General features: G+C 36.2%; 1 pseudogene; it reads right to left on the bottom strand.

The window, feature by feature from the left end:
• Nucleotides 1-1,172: 1,172 nt before the first annotated feature.
• LOC103285195 (cytochrome c oxidase subunit 6A1, mitochondrial-like) lies at nucleotides 1,173-1,490 on the bottom strand (annotated as a pseudogene).
• Between the last annotated feature and the right edge of the window lie 22,064 nt (nucleotides 1,491-23,554).

Genomic DNA, 23,554 nt, shown 5'->3' with positions numbered 1-23,554 from the left:
ATGTCTTCTAAAAATATATATCCGTTCTTCAGTGCAGATTTAGAAAGCTAAGATTTACTACATTCAATCAGTTTGTAGCAGACATGAATCTCCAAAGGCACACTCAAGTGTGCAATGTTAAAATTATCTTTAGTTTTCTAACTCCATTGAAATTTTAGCAATTAGCATTCTGAAAGGTGGTAGAAACTTAATCTCAGTTAATTCAGAGATCCTGTTTTCCACAGAGTAGCATCTGATCTTCTAGGATCTTATGTAACCAAGGTGTCATGATGGGTCGATGACTTTTGGATCTTAGTGTTGTCAGTCATCCATGCTAGTATCCAATAATACTGGTATGTCTTCATTCCTGTCCTGAGTTTAGTTTTTTTGTTCATGTCGTTTATAGTTGCAGTATTTATCATTCATGATATCAAGGTCTATTCAATTTTCTGAGTTTCCCTCAGATTCTTAAGTTAACTTGTATACAGATAATTCTGCTATTTCCCACCAGACTGGATCTCAAAAAGCTGCGGAACTTTCTCATTCCTTTGTCAGTTGTTACTGAGTACGTAACTTGAGTACCTTCAGGGGGTATAAAAGTCAATCTAATTTCCTATAAGAAGCTCTATGAGTCTTACTAAATTTCTTCTACCTAAACATACTTGCCCAAGTTCCCCAAGAATTTTTGTTTAAACCTACACTTGGGGCTTGATAAGATCTCTATTTCAGAGGAGTACAAATGTCTTGTCCATTAGGCACAAGCTGATACCTAGATCAGATCAGGCCCAACGTCATGATTTGTTTTCAGAATGCTTTTCCAAAGGTTGAAAAGTGACAACATTTACAACTAAGATGATTTGGATAAAAATCCAAATTTTTTTGCTTTTTTTGCAAAAGACTATATCCAAAGTTTGAGGACCAATAGGTTATTATTCCCACATAGTACTAATTGTCCAGACATTTGCTATTTACCAGACAATTGCTGTTGTCTTTTTTTTAATGTCCAAACTAAGTTATTTATTTGATCCATCTCCTATCATAAGCAAAGAGATGGAAGATTAGTACGTTCTAGTCATTGTATGATATTAGGAAAGAAGGTCAGCTTAAGGTCTCATACACTTTTGTGGTCCGCATGTAGAATAATGGTCCAAACCCGAGCTGTGGTCCCCACTGGGTAGTGGTCCAGGTTCTCTTTATTTATCTTCATAGCTGATTGGAAGTGCATTCATTTGAGGATTATAGAATAGAGTATAGTTATTAGCTCCCCAGGGAAAGGACTTGGGCCTGATGCAGAGATGGGGGTAGGCAATGATCTTGGCCTCTTGTGCATGGTGCGATGTCAGAAAGACATTCAGCATGCTCACTCCCACCCCCAAGAGTGCAACGGAAGTGAGGGCCTTCCACATACAAGCTGAGCCCTCGTCATGGGCACCAATGGACATAGGCGGAGCCAGCTGTGGCTGAAACTGATATATCAGCCCAGAAACCCGTCACTCAGCCGCCACTGCCATTTTCGACCTGCTGTTGTCCTTTGATGAGCTGACATTGTCCAGTTTGGTAGTGTCTTTCATTTTTTATTGGCTCCCTGATGCTGAGGATATAAGCCAGTTGTCATTTATTGTCATGCCATTCTTCTGCTGGATTTTTCTTTACACCTTGTCTGCTTCACTCATTCACCTTAACTGCCTGAACATTAGAGTTGGTGACCCCATTTTACACCTGTGGCTGGTTTTGACTAGCTGATTAACCATTACTCACAAGGTATTCTCCATCATATGTAATGTATGTCTTTATATTTGTCTCATAAATGTCAATTATTTAGTTTTCTCTGATTTCTACTATGAAGTCTATTTTCTGAGTCAGTAATTATTAGTTCTATTAAATTAGTGAGTTGTAAGAAGAGTCAAGGGAAAGAGGAACTAAGAGGGAAAATCATTGTATAAGATATATATATATATATATATATATATAGTCTTCATTTTCTTCTTAATTATATCAGATAGGCTATAATTAGGAGATAGAGTCATGTTAATTAAACAGAAAATTTAATAAAAAGGATTGTTAATAAAGTATTAGAGAATTGCAAAGGCAAAGAGTGAGTACTAAAATATGAAATTAGCTGCACAAAGTAGTTAATTTCTCTTATGACAGGGAGAAAAAGTAAGGGGATGGAATTATTTGAAATTATTAGTACTTAGATGCTTAGAAGAAAGTCTCTGGAACCCAGACCTCTGAAAAGGAGATACTCCGCCGCTGGTGCTGGTTTCCCTGAGCTAAAAGGACGATGTACCATGGAGCTAGAACCAGACCTTTCAAGAGGGATACCAGCTCTTTGATTGGAGAGTTATAAATTTAGTTGCAAGTGTTGAAAACACTGCATACTAAATACAGCAGGTGCCAATGGAACAGCAGATACTGCCAAATGGGAAAAAAAAAATAAAAACTTTCCTGGGATGACACTCACGATATCAGAAAGCCAAACAGAAAAATGAAAGACTGATGTCTGGCCCCTCTCCTGGCTTTCCAGTCTTCTAGTACACAGCCAGCTGGCAAAAGAGAAATGTGCCATGCAGAGAGCCTGCAAGAACTAGAGTATCTAAAGGTAGACTTGGAGTGGAAAGATAATAATAACTAATATACTAGCAAATCTTTTGTCCTCACAAACAACAGCAGCAACAACCAGCAATAGCAAAACCACAAATTGTCATCTGTGCTGTCCCCCTCAACTGCAAGAGTAGTGTCCTTGGTCTCTGCTCAAAATTATAATAGTCACGACAGACCAAAGCACGTGGCTGAGTAGTTTATTTCCTAGGCTGCAAAAGGCCAAATACATAAATGAATTAGTTAGGGTAAACACAATGCAGCTTAAAAAAATTCCTCTCCAGAATACGGTAGCTTAACATGATAGAAACTAATTTTCTCTGCGGTGGAAATTTCCAGCTGTTTTGGGTCAGAGAGTTGCTCTGCTCCAAATAGTGATTCACAGATTCAGGTGCCTTTCTCCTTCTTGTGCATCATCCTTTACATTCTCTTGCCATCCTGACTAAAGCTAGGTTGTGGGTTCATCCACCATCTAGCTCAGGGAAAAGAATTGTGGCCGGGTCAGTGTGGCTCAGTGGCTGAGCATCCTCCTTTGAACCAGGAGATCACTGTTCCATTCCAGGTCAGGGCACATGCCTGTGCTGTGGGTTCAATCCCCAGTAGGGGGCGTGCAGGAGGCAGTCCAAAGATTCTCTCTCATCATTGATGTTTCTGTGTATCTCTCCATTTCTCTTTGCAAACAATAAAAATGTATTTTTAAAAAATTGCAGGCAACCATTCCCTAATAAGCTAGTGAAGAAGATTTACACAGGCCATTCAACTCCTATACTATGGGGGAAAACTTAGTTAAGTGACTTGAAATAGCCAAGAGGCTGGAAATGTAACCTAGTCAGCTAAATATCCATGAAGAAGGGAAAGGATTTGGTGGACAACTTGCAGTTTGACAAGTACAGGTAGATAATAGACACATTTTCATTTCTCCCAAAAAGGCTTTACTCATACCTTTCTTCCCATCTCTTTCCCTGGACCTCAACACTTAACTTGTACTGAGATGAACTACTCGTAGACCTTGAATTAAAGTAGAGTTGTATGCATGTTTGAATAAATGCCTGTACTTACAGGCAGTAAGTGATGATGGCACATCACCATCATAAATTCTTGCCATGACTTCTTTCTATTCAAAATTATTATGTAACATCTAGCAAAGAAGAAAATGGATGCAAAAATTATTATGTAACATTAGCAAAGAGGAAAATGGATGCAAAAATGAACTTTACTTTTATGGTATTACGATTGTCACAGTTTTAGTCTTCATCCCCTTTCTGATTGCCAAACACATCCCAAACTTCTCTTAACTTCAGCATGAAATAATCTTTGTAGATATAGTCTAACATGTAAACTTCAACTTCACCATTTCATGATAAGCAAAGCCAAAATAATACAATTTTCTACCTTTATACTCTGAAAAGCTAAGTTAGAACATTATTGTTTTAGATTTGGCAGAGCTATTTCTTGTTTCACTATAACAATTTCTTGTTTCACTCTTCTTCCAAGCTCAAAAGTGCATTTTTGGCCAATAAGCATTGGGAGAATTTTATAATTGTCAAGGGTTTCCTCTGCTTTGACCACTAGAGCTAACAACAACTATTGTAACTGCTTATTCCTTTCTAGGTATAGGCCATTTAAAAAAAAGAAGAAAAAATTTAAAGTCCAAGATGGACACCTTAAAATTACCTTTCATGCTATTCCTTTTTAGCAGCTCTCCTGGGAATTAGAATTCAAATATAGTCCTCCAGCTCTGATAAGTCCACAGTCACTTGATTAAGGGGATGGATTCCATTCTGTAGTACCCTTTTAAAGTCAATGCCATATCAGTCTACTGAGATACCTGAAAACATCAGTTATTTTTAAAGTTTCTTATCATCCCTGTATATCTTTTTTTCCCCCCACAGATTTCAGCAGTTTCTTAAAGATCACTTGGCTGGAGTTGAGAGTTTTTTAATCAGTTCATGTTGCAGACACAGAGAGCAAGTTTCCTCCATCTCAAGTTCACATCTACTTTGTAGGAGTTAAAAACGTTAAGCCAATAACACACATATATAAGACATACAATTTTACCCTTATATAACCCTCCCTTTCTATTCTGAGCTTTATTCTTCTCACCATTGTATTCTTAGGACGTAGCCCAATGTCTGATACAAAATAAGTGTTCTATAAATATTTTTAAACCAATGAATTCTAGGAGTAGCCATACCTGAAATACTAGTCATCAAAACTGATCTAAAATAAGGTATCTACAATTTTCCCTATAACTTAATAGGCAAAATCTAATGGTTGTTGGGAAAAACTTAGAATAGTAAGTGTCCTTCCTTAAAGTGTCATGGGGGAATAAATGACCTCAGTGAATCTTACCTGAATCTCATAGGTTTATATCTGGAAGCAATTCTGAATTTATTTACATGCTTTCTCTTTGGACTGAAAGTGCTACAATTACTGTGAAACAGATATCTTAAAAGACTCCCTTTTCCACCCCCTTCCTTTATTTATTTATTTTTTTTACATAAATAACAGAAATAGCAACAAGGAACCAACTGCAATGCCCTGAGGACATTTGTCAGGGATAAAGATATTGTCCTTGCATTGATGAAAACACAGCCATGATCTTCAACAGACTTTGCAATAACAGTATTTACATAACTAAATACAGCAGGGATCTCATTAAATGGCATAATAGGGAATCAGAGCTGAATGTCTGTCTGCATTTACCATTTCCCTAACTAGGAATTAGTGAAATTCCAATTACAATATGATGAAGTGTAATTTGCCAACTCTAGTAAGTTTTCATGACTAAAGAGACTGCCATTTCCCTGTTCTTCTCAACTGAGATTTAAAAAGTAAAGACTAAAAAAAGGTAAAAAGAGAAGAAATATGTTTTGGAAACTTGCTTAATATTTCCTTTGTATTTTGAATGAATGAAAATTGTATTGTTGCTGTTTTTATTATTGTATATAACGAAGGAACAATAGATGCAAATTTCAGTCTTTATAAATTACAGTTTGTAAGAAATCTCTCTCAACATTTTCCGTAAGTCAATTTCACTAGCTTGCAGAAACTCAATCTTAGTCAATTAAGGAGTTTTTTTTCCCAATTCCCCATAACTGTGTCTAAACTAGGTGAGCAGCCTCAGCAGTACCAATCCTTTGAGTGCTGGTGGTGGACCATCTTACACAGAACATATATGTCTACAGAGGCATCCAGTGATATTCCTTCATTCCTCCGGTCCTTAGTCAAAGGGTACATGTAAGTTGCTGCTGGGTTGTCTTTCATTCCACTGTGTGCATAATTCTTCCCCCTTGGATCTTACTGCTCCTTTGGAAAATAAGAGAACCTAAGTAGTAGCACAAATAATTCTAAAATTTACAACTGTTATAAGTACAGTGAAGAAAAGTACAAGCTGCTGTGAAAAAAACATAATGTCAAGGCCTAGACTAATTTAGGAGGAAAAGGAATGCTTTCTTGAAGAAATGATAATTGAACTGAGGTCAGAGGATGTGTAGGAATTAAAATTAATTATACAGAGAGGAGATTAGTTATTGGTAAAAAAGGTTATGGACAGAAGGAAGAGCACATTTAAAAGTCTATAAAAGGAGATCATTTTGATAAATTAAGAGAAGTTTAGTGTGGCTAAGAATAGAATGTTGAATCAGAATTTTAACCAGACTTTATAGTCCATGTCAAGTATTTTTTTTTTTTATCCAAAGATCAGTGGAAGCTGAATTGTTTTAAGCATATAATGTGTGTGGGGTTGCAACAGATGATTAGATTTTGTTTTGAAAAGATTGCTCTGACTAAGGTGTGGGGAACATATTGGAGGAAGTGAAGGATATACTTGAGGAAACAGGGATTGTAATAAAATAATCTAGGGTAACATGAGCTAGTGGAAATGAAGAGAGATAGCAGATATTGCAAAAGTCAATTTGATGACTTGGTGGTATAAATTATATTTGGAGGTTAAAGAACAGAGGAGTAAAAATGACTCTCAGCTTATTGAAATCTAGAATAGGATGGATATAACTGCTTATTATTTTACTAAAGGCCCGATGCATGAAATTCATGCAAGAGGCTCAGTCTTCACAGCCCCAGCTTCATCCAGAAGGTTGTCCAGAAGGTCGTCTGGACGGTTGTTCTGCTCTTCAGTCTAATTAACATATTAGCTCTTTATTATATAGGATAGGATTAAATTTAAGAATCATACAATGTATTTGATTTTGATGATGTTGATTTGACTTTGAGACATCTAAGTACAAGTGTTAAGGAGGCAGATGTTTATGAGAATCTTGAAATCATGAGAAAAGCCTCTGGTGCCTTGTGATTCACAATTATTAATTCATCGAGCTGTGGTAAATAAGACTGTCTAAATGATTCAGTATAACTTTTGCACTACATATATATATATATATATATATATTTATATATATATATATATATATGTCTACACTAATAAAAGAGAAACATGCAAATTAACTGTCACTCCGCTACACCCATAAGCCACACCCACCAGCCAATCAGGAGTGAGTATGCAAATTAACCTAACCAAGATGGCGGCCAGCCATGGAGCTGGAGCAAGCAGGAGGCTTGTGTTGCCCTGGCAATGGAGGAAGTCAAGCTTCCTGCCCACCCTGGCCAGCCCTAGCCTCCACTCAAGGCTACAAAGTTTCAGTTATAGAAAATAAATAAATTCTAGATACTTGCTTCCAGTTGGCCCTGGCCTCCGCTCAAGGAGGCACTAAAAAAAAAAAAAGAAAAAAAGGAGGGGCTGTGACCTTGGGTCACAGGGGGTGATCAGGCCAGGATGGGATGACAGGGGCCGTTGGGGGTAAGCAGACCAGCAGGGGGGGCATTTGGGGGTGAGCAGGCTGGCACGGGGGATAGTTGGGGGTGATCAGGCTGGTGGGGGGGCATTTGGGGGCGAGTAGGCCAGCAAGCAGAGTGGTTAGGGGCAATCAGGCAGGCAGGCAGGCAGGTGAGCAGTTGGAGCCAGCAGTCCTGGATTGTGAGAGAGATGTCTGACTGCTGGTTTAGGCCTGATCCCTGTAAACTGTCAGTAGGACATCCTTCAAGGGGTCCCAGATTGGAGAGGGTGAAGGCCAAGCTGAGGAACACCCCTCCCCCTGCCCCCCCAAGCATGAATTTTGTAAACCGGACCACTAGTCTATATATATTATACTAAGATGTTCAATTAATAAAGGATAAGCGTTTGGAAGCCAAAATTTGGAAGGATTTAGCCTCAGTGTTCTAATGAATGGAATCACCAGTGCTTTTCAGCATTCTTTTATTCTGTCTTATATACATCCAGACACTTTAATGAATAACTTATTTTTGAACAAAGATGGAAATCTAAAGAACCCATTTTAATTGGCCACTATATTAAACACAAAATGAAATGGGGGGTGGGGTGAGAGAAATTAACCAGGGAACATATATGCAATATATGCATAGCCCATGGATCCAGATAATAGTGTGTTGAAGGCTTGGGAAGGGCAGGTGGAGGGGGTCAAGCGAGGGAAAAAAAACAAAGAAGACATCTGTAATTTTTTCAACAATAAAGATAAATTTAAAGAAATGAAAGCATCTTTACTAGACTACTACTGCAGAATGTCACAAGCTTTGTGTTAGACTGTAAGTTTCTCAAAGGCAAGGTATCTTTACTTTTCCTCTCTCTAAGTAGTACCTAATGCACATGGATACCACATTTATTCATAATTTATAGAATTTATACACAAAAACACTGCATTGGTGTATCCTATCTAATAAAGATGGAATATGCTAATTGACTGACATACCCTCAAAGATGACAGTGCCCACAGCCACAAGATGGCGGTGCCTAGTTCCCTCAGCCCCGCTGAGGTGGCAGACGCGCGGCATGGCCAGGCCCACCCCCAGGCGGGTCCGGCTGCTCTGCGTGCCTGCCTCTGGATCCCCCTGTTCCCTCAGCCCCCCAGCCACCGAGGGCTGGCCCGAGGTGCAGGAAAGCCTCAGATGGCGGCTGCCCAGCCACTCAGGGCTGCCCAAGGCTCAGGTAACCAGGGCCGGCCAAGGCTTGCGCTGCTGGCAGTGGCAGCAGCAGAGGTGTGATGGGGCATTGCCTTTCCCTGATCGCCGGGTTGCCTCCTGCCCCTGAGGGTTCCCGGACTGTGAGAGGGGGCAGGCCAGGCTGAGGGATCCCCCCTCCAGTGCATGAATTTTCATGCACCAGGCCTCTAGTATTATTATATTATGTTCCCCCAGTAATTTTATACAATTTATTGTTTTTGCTTGCTAGAGGGTTTTTTCTCTCCAAAGTAGGATATCTGAAGAGACAGAACCTATACTCTCTGTCCTACCAATACCTGTTACCAGGCAGTGAGAATCTGGCACTTCTTTGGTAATATTCATTAGCTAACTCTTCAGATGCTTAAACCAAACATTGAAGATACACAGCAGGAAAGCAGCTATATCCATATCTTGGGGACCATGAAGAAGTTTCACACCTAGAGGAAATAATTAAGTTAAATAATAAGATTTTCAAAGTCACACATATAATTCTCCACAAAAATGAAATGAATAATTATTATCCAGTTCATGGGTTCATTGATAATAAAATCTTGAAGAAAGAAAACTAATATTTTTATGGAATTAAAAAGAGAGGCATCATAAAATGTGCTTCTTTGGTTCATGATTTCAGTTGATAAAGGAATTGCAAGTTCTTATCATTCATTATTTTTTGTTAAAATCTAATCTCATGGATTAGTGATTTTTGCCAATTATTTTAGATAAAAGCAGTTATTTTTATTTCTTATACATAATAACATAGATATTTAAATTTCATAAATCCTATTTATTAAAAATAGCTTATTTCAAATTTCTTCTTATGATGATAATGAAACAAGAGGGATCAGATTTACTTTTTCACCCCCAACAACTAAAATAACTTGACAAAAATATGAAACAATGATTTTTAAGACATTGGACATCAGACAATGAAGGAAAACAATCTTTAGGAGACAGGAAACAAATGATGTGAACACTAAAGTTGCTCCAGGTTGCTGCCTGGAGAGAGATTTTAGGACACAGAATAGGAAGAGGAAAGCCAGCTAAGGCCAATTGGTCCTCCTGAGTTGAAAAGATAGAACTACACAGGGGAAGCTACAGGGTCTAGAGTAGTAGGAGAAAACTACACAGAAAGTGAACTCCAGATATTTGCATGCTATTTGAATATTCAGCTGAATATTGATGAAAGGATACATTTGAAGAAACTACCGGAGTAAATAACCACTTAAAAGGATTACAGGAAATACTCCTGAATCTTACACAGGGCTGGGAATAGTTTCTGTTCCTTTAGTCAGAAAGGGAAACTTGGTAAATCATGGAGTATTGGTTAGAGCAATAAAAAGGCTTTTGTCTCAGTATTGGAGCAAGATTAGCTACAGGTTTAATGCTCTTCTGGTATTGCCTAAAAATTCTCAAATCCAGTCTTAAATAAAATATTTCCAATTACTTAATCACATCCAGAACAAAGCTCAAGAATATTTATATTATACGAAAAAAATCCAGGGCCCAGCAAGGTAAATCACAATGCGTAGCATGCAATAAAATATATTGCAAGCATACAAATAAGCAAAAACATGTAGTCCATACATAGTCAAGAGGAAAAGTATTCAAGTAAAACTGACAGAGAAATGACATAGATGATAGAGATAGTAGAGAAGGACACTAGAATAGTTACTATAACTATTTCATGTGTTCAAGAAGCTAAGTAGAGATGTGGAAAATATTTTTAAAAATCTAAATCAGACTACAAGAGATGAAAACTAAACCATATGGGATTATTGGCAGAATACTTATTGCAGAAAAATATTTTGGTGAACTTGAATATAGAATGAACAGAGCACCAATGAAATATAGGTCAATTTCAAGCAGCTGAACATTCATGCAATTGGATACCAAAAGGAGAGTAAAAGAAGGGAAAGAAAAATATATTATTTGAAGAAATATTAGCCATTTCCCCCAAAATTTGATTTAAAAAACACACACCTGTAAACTGACAGATTTAAGAAACTGAAAAGCAAAAAAGCAGGCATAAAGAAACACGAAGAATACTGCATGAACGTACATTATAATTAAATTGCTCAAAGAAGAAAAAAAAACAGATGGGAAAAATAGAAAATAAACAGAAAGATGATAGTTCCTGCATTATTTTATTTTCCAGCTATTCATGATGACATAAATGCCAAGTAACTTAGCCATTATCCATTCTACTTGGAATATAAAAATATTAAAGCCAGAATAAAAGTTTTTAATCTAACAGTGTGGTATGGGGAAACTTGAGTTTCATTTTCTGAAGTTCATTTTCTGAGCTAATTAACCTTTAACTTAAAATGATACTCATATTACTTTCACTTTTCTCTCAATTTAACTTTATTATTGTTCATAAAGGGTTTCTTCCTGATTAAGTTGTTTTACTTTTGGTTTTGATAAAAATTCATTCTATATTTTATGAAAATATAAATGGACTTCTTTATATTATTGGTAACATGGGCATGTTCATTCACTTTAAAAATATTTAGGTAGATATGTACACATATATTTGTCTTTAGAATTTTCTTTTCTCTTCTTTTCCTTCTCTTCTTTCTCCTTAAAAAATAACCTTAACATGTTTTATTTGATAGAGTTTATATCTTTATAATTGGCTTACTCTGAAATAAAGGTATTTAATGCCCCCAGTTTTCGGTGTCCAAATGCCAAACATTTTGAAGTAGTATTTTCATTTTTACATATGAAATTTATTCTGTCCTATAGAAGAAAACCACAACTATCTTAGATAGCATAATGTGAATGGCCACTGGAAAAACTGAAAGCTGGTAAAATGTGTTTAATCCAGTAAAGGCTATTTCATGTCTCTTCTCATTCAAAGGAAGCAATATTTACGAGAGCCTCTTTAGGGGCAAAATAAGGTAGCCTATATTGTAACAGACATCAAAACATTGTCCAAAAGCACTCAGAGAGGCAGGCAGTAGTGGGAGCTATCTGAAAAAGCAACTTTCCTCTGGGCTTAATATAGACATACAAGAAAATTTTAAAGAATGGTTAAATCTAAGAACCATGATAAGTGAAATTTGATGACCAAATACATATGTATTTTAATTTAAATGCTGATTGAAAGAAGAGAAAAAATAGCAAGTAAAAGGATAAAATGTGATGATTGGAAGGGAAATGGGAAATTGTTGCTTCATTTAACAATTTATGAGCACAATATATACTAATACTAGGGACTTCAACAAAACTGTGTAAGGTTAACTGTCATATCACTACCTGTGACATCTTGGGTGGGTTGTATAACCTCACTGAGATTTAATTTCCTCTATACGTGATTATGATGCTGCCTTACTTAACTCTGAGGATTACTGAGAAGATAAAATAATAAAGGACAACAAATATGACTTACTTTTTTTTCTTTTTTTAATTGTATAAAGTATTAGAAATATGACGTTGTTTTTGCAGTTGAGAACTGAAGCCTAAGGAAGTTTCATGACCTATTTAAGATTATTCTGTAGTTTATGACATAGACAGGCTTAGAATTTAGGTTTTCAAATTCCTAGCGTGTTTTTTCCTGCTGTGCCAATAAGAAGCATATCTTATTGACTGAGATGGGAAATTTTTAAGCTTGTTTTCAAATGCAGTTTCATTATGTGAATATAACAAGTTTATATTCAGTTCAAAACAGTTATTTTTAAGAAAACAAGAACTCAGTATAAAATTGCACTTTAAAACTGTGGTAAATCAATCATGAAAATTTCTGAGCCATTTTCCCTACTCAAATCTATACTGTGGTTAGGCAGTGTAAATATGGCTATATGTGATGTCACGTGATAAAATAAAGTACTTCTCATATTAAAAATATTGTAAAATTCCTGTCTATACATCTATTTGCACAGTCTTTATAGCAGCTATTTACATATCTCTCATGTTTCCCTCAATTTTTATTTTTAAGATGCCTTAAAAATTCTCCTTCACTCTGCCTTTTGTTTTTTGAATCATTGAATTCAATGGAGGAGGGGGGAGGAAACAAGAGTGTTAACTTCTTTGGTAAGACTTTCACCTTTTAGAATCATTCAATAAAAGCTCAGTGCTGTAGATGCCAAGTAGCTAAGGACTGTTCCTCTTTAAAAAAGATATCTTCATATTTGGTTCTTGCCTCTGTCATGTGTGTCCTCATTGTTGCTTTACATCCCATCTTATGCTCCATTTTCTGCAATCTTAGCGCTGTTGCCTCTAGACACCTTCAGTCATATCAGGTTCATTCACATTTAGAATAAAGTTAAGTTAGACAGGCATGCATAGCACATCACAATGTGGACCTCAAGCCAAGGGTAATAAACAATGAAGATGAAGAAGTCACTGATGGCTAGCAAGAGGAAGATTGAGAACTGGTGTGTTTATGGTGGCCTTTAGACATGTCCTAGAGGCAGTATTCCAACCTTCTCCCTACCTGCTTTCAGGCAAAGCTTTGCAATTTATAGAGAAAATAAATGCTTTCAAATATTCAAAAATAAAATTCTCACAAGGTGGATATGGAAACCCTAAAAGATATGCCTCCAGCCATTGCATTATTGTGCAATTATAATTGAGATATTAAATTTGATGACTTAACATATTAGTTTCAAGCAAGAGCAAAGGTAAATAAAGATGGTTTTGGAATGATCTAATATCAAGGACCTATTTCAGTTTTCAAGCTTCTAGGTAGTACAGCGAATTGATATAAAATCTAAACATTTGTTCTGACTCACTCCCTTTGTTTTATTTGGAGATATCTTGACCTTTGAACATTGTTTTCAGACCTGTCACATAATATTATGAATTGACAGTGAATGAATTGTCTTTGAAGTGGGCCTGATTTGTTATCTGTATCATCAAGATGAACCTCCTTAAGAGTAGTATCACACATAAATGCTATTTTTTTAAAAAACATGTTTTTATTGATTTTTAGAGAGAGAGGAAGGGAGAGGGATAGATAGAAACATGGGTGAGAGAGAAACATCATGGATGGGCTGCCTTCTGCAAGCCCCCCACTGGAGATCAAACCAGCAACCTGGGTATGTGCCCTGACTGAGAATTGAACCGGTGACCTCTTGGTTCATGGGTCAACTACTGAGTCACCATCTGGACAATGATGTTTTGATGAGCATGATGAATGAATTATCAAATTAATTTAAATTCTTCCTTAGGGAAATATTTTTCAAATTTCTTATAAACAAACAAACAAAAAGGATGAATTTGGATAGAAAGCAAAATAGATGGTTCTGAAAGCTCATGCTGTTTGCATGAATTTTCATGCACCGGGCCTCTAGTGTTAAACATAAAATAGCAGTTGTTAAATGCACACATTTATTTTAACATTTATGTTCTACAAGTCATCTCTATCATGGGTGTGCTTTTCACAATGGGTATGCCTGCTGGGTTCAACATTGAGCAAAAGGTTTCTGCTGTAACAATATGCCTGGAGAAGGGATTCTTGAACATCATCTAACTTATTTTCTTGCCATTTTGTAGAAGAGAAAAAATGAGTCCTAAAAATAGTAGTTCACACACTCAGTTAATCTCAAAGTCAGAACTCGAATCCAAGGCTGAGTTTTAAACCAATGATCTTTACTTCACACACTTTGACTAGAGGACAGAAACAATTCAGCAAGCCTGAGGGAACAGCAGTAGGAGGCCCGGCTAGAGAGCCGTCTTGATGAGAAACACTGATTGCTGCTGCATTTTGAATTGTGAAGTACACCACATGCAATTTACATGGGCAGAAGCTAATCAGAACAAACTCTAAAGCTGCCATCTAGGGTGTCAGGGAGACGCACGGTGGCAGCGGGGGATACTTGCCCTGGACACCTGATTTGTCTCTGTTGAAAATCAGCCACATGGGCTTTCTACTGGTTTTGTAAAGCAGCAGGGAGGAAAGTCTTTCACTTCAAACCTAGTTGGAGAGGAAAGGTAGGAGAGGTATTTCATTAAGAAGAACCAGTGGGATTTTGTGGCCTTCAGAGCAATAATCAGGTGGAGTTTGTTCATGGTCAGCTTGTGCGAGGCGGATTTCTAGGAGAAAATGGAAAGGAGGACTTGTCTGTCCCAATTCCCTGCTGTGTTAAACACAACCCAGATATCTTTTCCATTCACAGGATCCTGTAGAGAATGCTCTACCACCTGCTTCAAGCCAGGCTTACAACACCCAGCTGGTTCCAATAACGGTATGTTGGACTCCAAAGTCTAAGGAGTTTTGGAACAGCAATTTTTACATGTCACTGGACTCCCTATCTCTAATCTTGCCCACATTCCAATTAAAACTTCTGGCCTGAGTGGCATGGCTCAGTGGTTGAGCATTGACCTATGAACCAGGAGGCCACGGTTCGATTCCCAGTCAGGGCACATGCCTGGGTTGTGGGCTCGTACCTCACTGGGGAGCATGCAAGAGGCAGCTGATCAATGATTCTCTCTCATCATTGATGTTTCTCTCTCTCTCTCCCACTCCTTTCCTTTCTTAAATAAATAAAAATATATTTTATAAAAACACATAAAACAACAACAACAAAAAACACTTCTGTCCTCATTCCTCCAGAGTGGACCTTTAATGAAAAAGAAAAAAAGGAAGAGCTACTTATATTCTTTAGCTGCTTATCAACATTTATTGTAATGATGCCTCATCAATCACAAGATAAGTGAAAGACCTTTGGTAATCATCTGATAACTTGCCAACCTTTCCAGGCCTCACCTCTTCCCAAACTCAGCGCTAGCATTGTCTTGCCTCCAGGGCTTTGCAAATGCTTCCTCCACTCTCTTCACCGCATCTTCGTCTTCTCCAAGTGTTACACTAATTTATGCATTCTTAAAATATTGGCTCAGCTATTCTTTCCGTATGTTGCTTTTTCATTCTCCTCAAAGCTGGTTGTTGTGTTCACTAAGTTCTATAGGTACAGTGCCAAAGACACAGGCTTCCAATGGCCTAGCGGAAGTTTAGTGGGATGTGGTTAGTAACATTTTTGAAAAGTTTGATATGATCTGAATTGGGGCTTCCAAAGAAAGGATAGAACCCAGGGTCTGTGAAAATTGTAAAAGTCTTGCTAAAGTCAGGGGTATGGGGAGCCTTTCCTCATATTTGGAAATACGTTTATTAGCACTCTTATCACATTCATCTTACAGTTACGTAGACAGTCATCTCCAAGCTACGCTCCAAGTTACATTTTTCAGAAAGAAACTATGTTCCTAATCTTTGGCTCAAGTGTAGATTTTCCTGACTCCTTACAGATTTCTATTGATATTGGTAAGTTGTGTTGAACTTCACCAATATTACATTTGGTCTCTGAGCACAGAAGCACTGCAGCCAGTGGTCAGAGAGACTATTCTGGACCTGCCAAGAGTAAGGAGTAGCGAACAGCTCTCCAGTCATCCAGCCTCCCCACAGTGGTGGGTGAGAGGCAGTGGCAGGTGTGGGGAGGGAGAGGTTCAAGAAGCACCACCTTCTTGTGCTTTTTGAGAACAAAGGTTATCAAAAGACAACAGTCAATAACAGAGTCTTATGCTCAAGACAAAGTGACCAGGTTTGCAAACCCTTTATTCACAAAACTACTTCCTTTTATCTAAACACTCATACCAAGCATGGCACAAAAATAAATATGGGATACTGCATATTTGAAACCTTGACCTGTTGGTGGAGTATAGTTCTTTTTGAAAGGTTCACTTTGAGTTACTTAAAGGTCATTCAGCTCTCCTATGATATATTATACTATTATTAAATATGTATGCAATCCTATAAGGTTTCTAAGCAAAGCAGATTGGTAGGATTGAGACGTGTGCATTATTCACAGAATAATCTATTCATCACTTCAAGACAGAATTTCACCATTAAGGGCACTCTCTCCATTCAAGTTGTTAAGAAGACAATTTGACATTTATACTTCTTTTTATCTCTTTAAGGAATACTTTACAGCTCATCAGATAAGATAAAAATGTGACAGGACATGACCTTTCCTTGATATAGAAATGGTATTGCAATATGAGAACATGAATTGAGAAAGTTCTTGTAGGAAGCTTTCTTTTATTTGTTTTCCTTTTTGTTATTATTTTGTTTTTGGACCGATGTTTTGAATGTTTAAAATGAGGGCAAGAGGGAAAAATATAATAGCTTTAAATAGAATATAAAATTATTTTATAATCCATTTTACCCCAGTTTTGCTTCCTGTAGCTCTTTACATTTAATTTTCTTAGCATATTGTTTTCAGCAACTATAAACATTTTATGATACTCTACATCATATGTTATCAGGGAGATGCAAATCAAAACGACAATCAGATACTACTCACTACCCACCTTCTAGAATGGTTAAAATCTGTAACATTGACATCTGTAACACTAAATGCTACTGGGGATATAAAACAACAAGAACTCTCATTAAAAAAATAAAAAGAACTCATTCATTGCTGGTGGGAATGCTAGAGGGTATAGCCACTGTGGAAGACAGTTTAGTGGTTTCTTACAAAGCTAAACATACTCTTACCATATGATCCAGTAATCACTTTCTTTGGTATTTACCCAAAGGAGGTAAAAACTTAAAAATCTGCAAATAAATATATATTGCAGCTTTATACATAATTACCAAAACTTGAAGCAACCAAGATGCCCTTCAGTAGGTAAATGGACAAACTGTGGTATATCCAAACAATGGAATATTATTCAGTGCTAAAAAAAAAAAAGAGCTATCAAGCCATGAAAAGACATGGAGGAAACTTAAATGCATATTACTAAGTATAAAAAGCCAATCTGAAAAGGCTATATACTGTAATTCCAACAATATGTCTTTCTGGAAAAGACAAAACTATGGAGACAGTAAAAGAAATCTCTGGTTGCCAGAGATTTTTTTGGGTGGGCATGGAGGAGAGCAGTGGAGGGATGAATAGGTGGAGCATAGAGGATTTTTATGGCAGTGAAACTATTCTGTATGATTCCATAATGATGAATCCATGGCATTATACATTTGTCCAAATCCATAGAATGAACTATAATCTAAACTATGGACTTTGGATAGTTATGATTTGCAAATGTAGGTTCACCAATTGTAACACATGTTCTACTCTGGTGGGAGATGTTGATAATTAGGAAGGTTATGCATGTATGTGTAGGGTCAGGGAGTATATAGGAAATCTCTGGACCTTTCCCTCAATTTTGCTGTAAATCTGAAACTGTTTAAAAAGCTAAAGTCTTAACAAATTAAAAAAAAACACACATACAAAATGTAAACTATCAAAATATTTTTGTACTGATTACATGTTGAAATAACATTTTTATATCTTGGGTTAAATAACAAATGAATGCTGAGGTTTTATGAGAAACATGATCTTACATAGCATCAATATATTCCCTTTGTGATGCTTACTAATCACAAAGGTAAAGCGAGTAACTTTACAGTTGAAGAAACTGGAAACCATACCACCTTAACCAGGTGAACAAAGTTAAATGACCAATAATAGGACTAACGGACAGCATATGCTCTCTAGTCTAATCTAATAATAGACAAATATGCAAATTGACCGCACCTTCGCTACACCTAAGCCACGCCCACCAGCCAAGCCACGCCCACCAACCAATCAGGATGAGTATGCAAATTACCCCCAACAAAGATGGCGGCTAATTTGCATATCAAGACAGCGTCGAAAGAAGCCAAGAGCTGCAGAAGGGAGTAAAGCTTCGAAGAAGCAAGCAAGCCGGGGGGGCGGGGGGGGGGGGGGGGAGAAGGGAGGAGCGAAGTCAGGGCCGGGGGCGAAGGAAAACGCAGGCGGGCTGGAGGAGAAGGTGGGGCGGGTGACAAGGGAGGAACGGAGGTGGGGTAGAGTGCAGCAGGAAATCCTATTGCAGGATTTCTCCTGCAACAGGAACGCTAGTATGATATAATAGGGAGGAAACAGTATCACTTTTGTGGTTACGAAATAATGTATAACATGAGTCTTATAATATATAAACATCATAAAAACACACTCTATAAAATACAACATGACCATGAAATAAAAATGATTTTGGAATGTTCCAGATTAAAGGAACAACATGACAATTCAATGTAATAAGCAATCCTGGACTCAAAAGAATGGTATAAAAGGTATTTGTTGGTCAAAACTGACAAATTTTGGAACAAGGTTAGATTAGATACTGTAACAAAGGTAATTGCATGATTTTGATTATCGTACTTATGGAAGCAAGCCTTTGTTTTTTGCAAATGTAAACTGATGTGTTTGGGGGAAAAGGAATATCATGTCTACATTTTTTGATTTCTCCATGTTTTAAACTACCTATAGTGCAATGTTGAAACCAAAACAAACATTTATGTGCTGCCTCTAAAAAGTTATATGTTCCATTTATTATTCTTTATTAGCCTCCCTAAAAGCATTTCTGAAAGTTCTGAAAATTGAGTTACTGCAAGGAAATTCTATAGCCAAATAATGACATCCACATTGACATCTAGATTGCAGTTGAATATCAAACTAAATGGTGAAAGAGGATATTTTACAATTTACAACACAGAACAGATTTTAAAATTTGATTGAAGCATTTAAAATACAGAAGTCTTAAAAGCATATCATTTTCTAAAATTCTGTATATTAATAAATCGTGTCCAAGCCAATTTTTTTATTTTATACTGATATCATGAAAAAGAAAGTGGTATATAATTACTATTTTGGCCAGTAACTTTCTGAGAAGATATTTAGCGAATGGCATACTTGCAGATGGGTCTGTCTTTAAAGATTGGCTGAGAGTAGAGCTGTCTTTATGCTATTATCTTATTTTTAAAGAGGCAAAAATATGGTTCTCCAAATATTCCTTATTAGTGTTCTCTGGATTTTTAAACATTTAAATTTTTTTTTTCTTTTTACCTTTTGACCCCCTTCACCCACTTCTCATACCCCCAAAACTCCCACTTCAGAAACCTACAGACTGTATTCTGTAATTGTGGGCTTGTTTTTGAAATGAAATTCATTGGTGTGACATTGTTTAATAAGATTATGTAAGTTTAAAGTGTCATTTCTAGGATACATTATCTGTATATTCCATGTATACTTACTACACAAAGTCTAGTCTCCTTCCATCACCATACATTTGACTCCCTTTACCCCCTTCAATCTCCTTCAACCCCATTCCCCTTTGGTAAGGAGCTTGATTTAAAAAAATATGTCACATATAAAAGATATCAAGCAATAATGATCTTTCTCTGTCTGCATTTTCTCAGTTAGTATACTGCCCTGGAGGCCTATCTGCATTGTTGCCAATGACAAGATTTCCTTCTTTTTATGGCTAATATTCTGTTATACATATACCATAGTTTATCTATCATCCATTGATGGACTCAAGTTGTTTCCATACCTTCGCTATTGTGATGCTGCAGTTAACATGGAGGTGCATAGATCTTTCTGAGTTAGTGTTTTCATTTTCTATGGATAAATTTCCAGAAGTGAAATTGCTGGATCATATAGTAGTTCTATTTCTAATCTTGTAAGGAACCTTCATACTGTTTTCCATAGCAGCTACACCAATTTATATTCCCACCAATAGTGCATAAGGGTTCCTTTTTATCTGCATCCTCACCAACACTTATTATTTCTTGTCCTTTTTTCCCTTTTTAGTGACTTTATTGGGGTGACACTGGTTAACAAAAGTATACAGGCTTTAGGTACATAATTCCACAACACATCATCTGTACACTGTATTGTATGCTCACCACCCCAAGTCAAGTCTTAGTCCATCACCATTTATCTCCCCTGTACCCTCCTTTTCCTCCCTCCACCCAACTTCCGCCCAGCAACCACCACACTGTTGTCCATGTCCATGAGTTTTTTTCTTTTCTTTTTTTCTCAATCCCTCCACAGCCTCCAATCTGACAGCTATCAGCCTGCTGCTCTCTATCTATGAATCTGCCACTATTTTGCTTGATAGTTCATTAAGTCTTTTTGATAATAGCCATTCTAACAGGTGAGAAGTAATATCTGTGGTTTTGACTTGCATTTTCCTGATGATTAATGATGATGAGCATCTTTTCACGTACTTGTCAATCAGTCTGTATGTCTTCTTTGGAAAAATGTCTATTCAGATTTTCTGCCCATTTTTAAGTCTGGTTTTTATATTTTGTTTTATTTTTTTGCTACTAAGTGGTATGAATTTTTTAATAGATTTGGACATAAGCCACTTATCAGATATATGATTTGCAAATATTTTCTTCTACTCAGTAAATTGCCTTTTCATTTTGTTGGTGGTTTCCTTTGCTGTATAGATGCTTTGTAGTGTGATGTAGTCCCATTTGTTTATTTTTGCTTTTGGTGTCAGATTTGGAAAATCATTACAAAGAACTATGTCAAGGACTTTATCAGTTACATTTTGTTTTAGGAGTTGTATGGTTTTAGATCTTATGTTTAAGTCTTTAATCCACTTTGAGTTAATTTTTGTGTGTGGTGTAAGATAGTGGTCGAGTTTAATTTTTTTTTGATATGACTGTTTTCCCAGCACCATTCATTGAGAATACTGTTCTTTCTTTACTTACATGCTAGTCATGCATCCTAGTATATATATATTTTATACTACTATAACTCACGGTTCTGTTAATTTTTACAACATTTGAATACTTACTTATTGGGTGTGTACGTTGTCCCTGATGCTATGCTAAGTGGTAAAGATAATTAGGTGAACAAGGCATGCTCCCTGTCTTCAGTCTGGTAATGAAAACTAACAATAGAACCTGCAATGGAATATGAAAAGTGCTAAAGGAAGATATAAACAAAGCGTAATTGGAATAAAAAATGAGGAAGCAAAATAAGGCTACTTGGGGGATCCAGTGCAGGTTTTAAAATGGCAATATTATCATCGTAAAGACGAGTTTACTAAATGATAAGAGGAGTGAAGTTACTGGTGTATGCTAATGCACTGAGGAGTGAAATCACATGGGATGAGTGCGAAGCATACAGTATTACTGGAAATTAATGACCTGCAGTTGAGCGAGGTGATAAGGATAGAAAGTTGTTCTTTCTGGGAGAAGAGAGAGACAAGAGTGAGAACCTTGTGGGGGATAGACAGGTATCCCATCTGTCAAACTATTATATTTATGACAGACTTGCTGGCTCGGTATATGGCAAGGTGATAAAAATGAGACCAACTGCTACAAAATCTAAATGTTTTTTCATACCATTAGTTTATAAAAGGAAAGTCATTGCAGAGGAATAGAATATTGCAATATAAGTATCTGAAGAAGAGCCTTGCTATATTTTCCAATTACTTAAAAACCATAATGAAAAACTTATTTGTTGCTGTATGATGGATGAAAACTAACCTGGAATTGTCTCTGATATAACAGATTCATTTATGGTTAGATCAAATAAGGTTATGAAACTATGTAGAAAATGTGAGATAAATGATTCTAATTATCCTTTTTAAGTTTTGCTTTTCATTTTCTCTGTGATGACAAAAATTTCAGGACTGCAAAATTAGTGGATCAAGAATATTGAATATTATTTATAGCCTCTAAATAAGATTTCAATTTTTCAATATATACTAACCCTTTTTTAGCCTTTTAACAAATTTCTGTTTAAAACATAAATTCATAAATTAGGTTTCAAAGAAAAATTTGTAGTTAAAGATCAGAAAGCTATCAAAATGATTTAATTCTGAAGGCTCTTCAGCCTTTTAATTCAACACTTACTTCAATTTTATTGGACTTTCAGTGAAAGCTGTGCAATATTATACTCTTTTATAACCCACCCCAAGAATATACAAAGAATATACATGCATATATTTTATTTCTAACTTCTGGAATTGAAAAAGTTTTTAAAGAATCAGATTGATAAGCAACAACTCACATCAGTTTTTACTAACATGACTGGCATATGGAAAGAGAATTAAAGTGATCAATTGTCATGTGTAATTCTAGGCCATACTTTGTGGAGTATCTTAAACCTTCACTAGTGTCACCTCTATACTATTTCACTTAATTTAACCTCCTCGAACTCTGTGCTAATATCATTTCTACACATTCCATAAAGGAAAAGGAAAAAAATAAACACACTTAAAGAAAACATTATCCTTGATCTTCATAAAATTCTAGATACACCTTACCTTGCTCTCTATCCTAGTATGCAAATTGCTTTCAGTTATGTGTTATTTAGGAAGTTGTGTGTGTACTGTAAAGTCATATAGAATGAAGGGAGGAAAATAATACAATTTCACATAACTTTGTTATAAAAAAGAAATAAATTTATAATATCTGAAATGTCACTTGAAAACCTTAAATTAAAAGATTTAAATGTCATAGCTAACAATCGTTCTTAAGTACAAAGGAATTATTTATAAATTGGGGACAACTTGCTTGGGAACATCACATTATTCACTTGACAACGTTCTACTTATCATTCAAAATATGCAAATAGTTTGCTATAAAATCTTCACTCACATCTTTTTCTACATGCACTTTTTTAAAAATCTAGTCCCTTTATTTCTTATTCTTCCAATAGATTTTTAAAAATCATACAATTATGTTAATGGGGCACATTGTTATACAAGGCATCATGTTGAGAACTTTATATATTTTAATTTATCTAATGCTCACACTATATTACTTCATTTTTACAAGGAGCTAAGCTACAAATAGTAGTCACTTGCTCAAATTTTTAGTGATATTGGGATTCAGGCACAAGCTGTCTGACCCTACTTAATCACTTCACAATAATACCCCCCTTTGTTTTTTAAGCAAAATATAGTATGATTCTTTTTTTTATCTAGCTTTTATTCTAGATATGATGTGAGCCTTTTAATTAATTTATTTATTCAGTTACTGAATATCATTTGCTATACCACAATACAGTATTAAACAAACTGGAGATAGTTCCTGGCCTCATAGAGCTTGGAATAACCACTAACTAAAGAATCATACAAGGGAATGTCTCTACACACCGTGCTATGAAGAGGCACGTAGTCATAG

The sequence above is a fragment of the Eptesicus fuscus genome, chromosome 7 (genome assembly GCF_027574615.1).
Source record: "Eptesicus fuscus isolate TK198812 chromosome 7, DD_ASM_mEF_20220401, whole genome shotgun sequence".
Lineage (NCBI taxonomy): Eukaryota > Metazoa > Chordata > Mammalia > Chiroptera > Vespertilionidae > Eptesicus > Eptesicus fuscus.
This window is presented reverse-complemented; position numbering and strand designations above follow the sequence as displayed.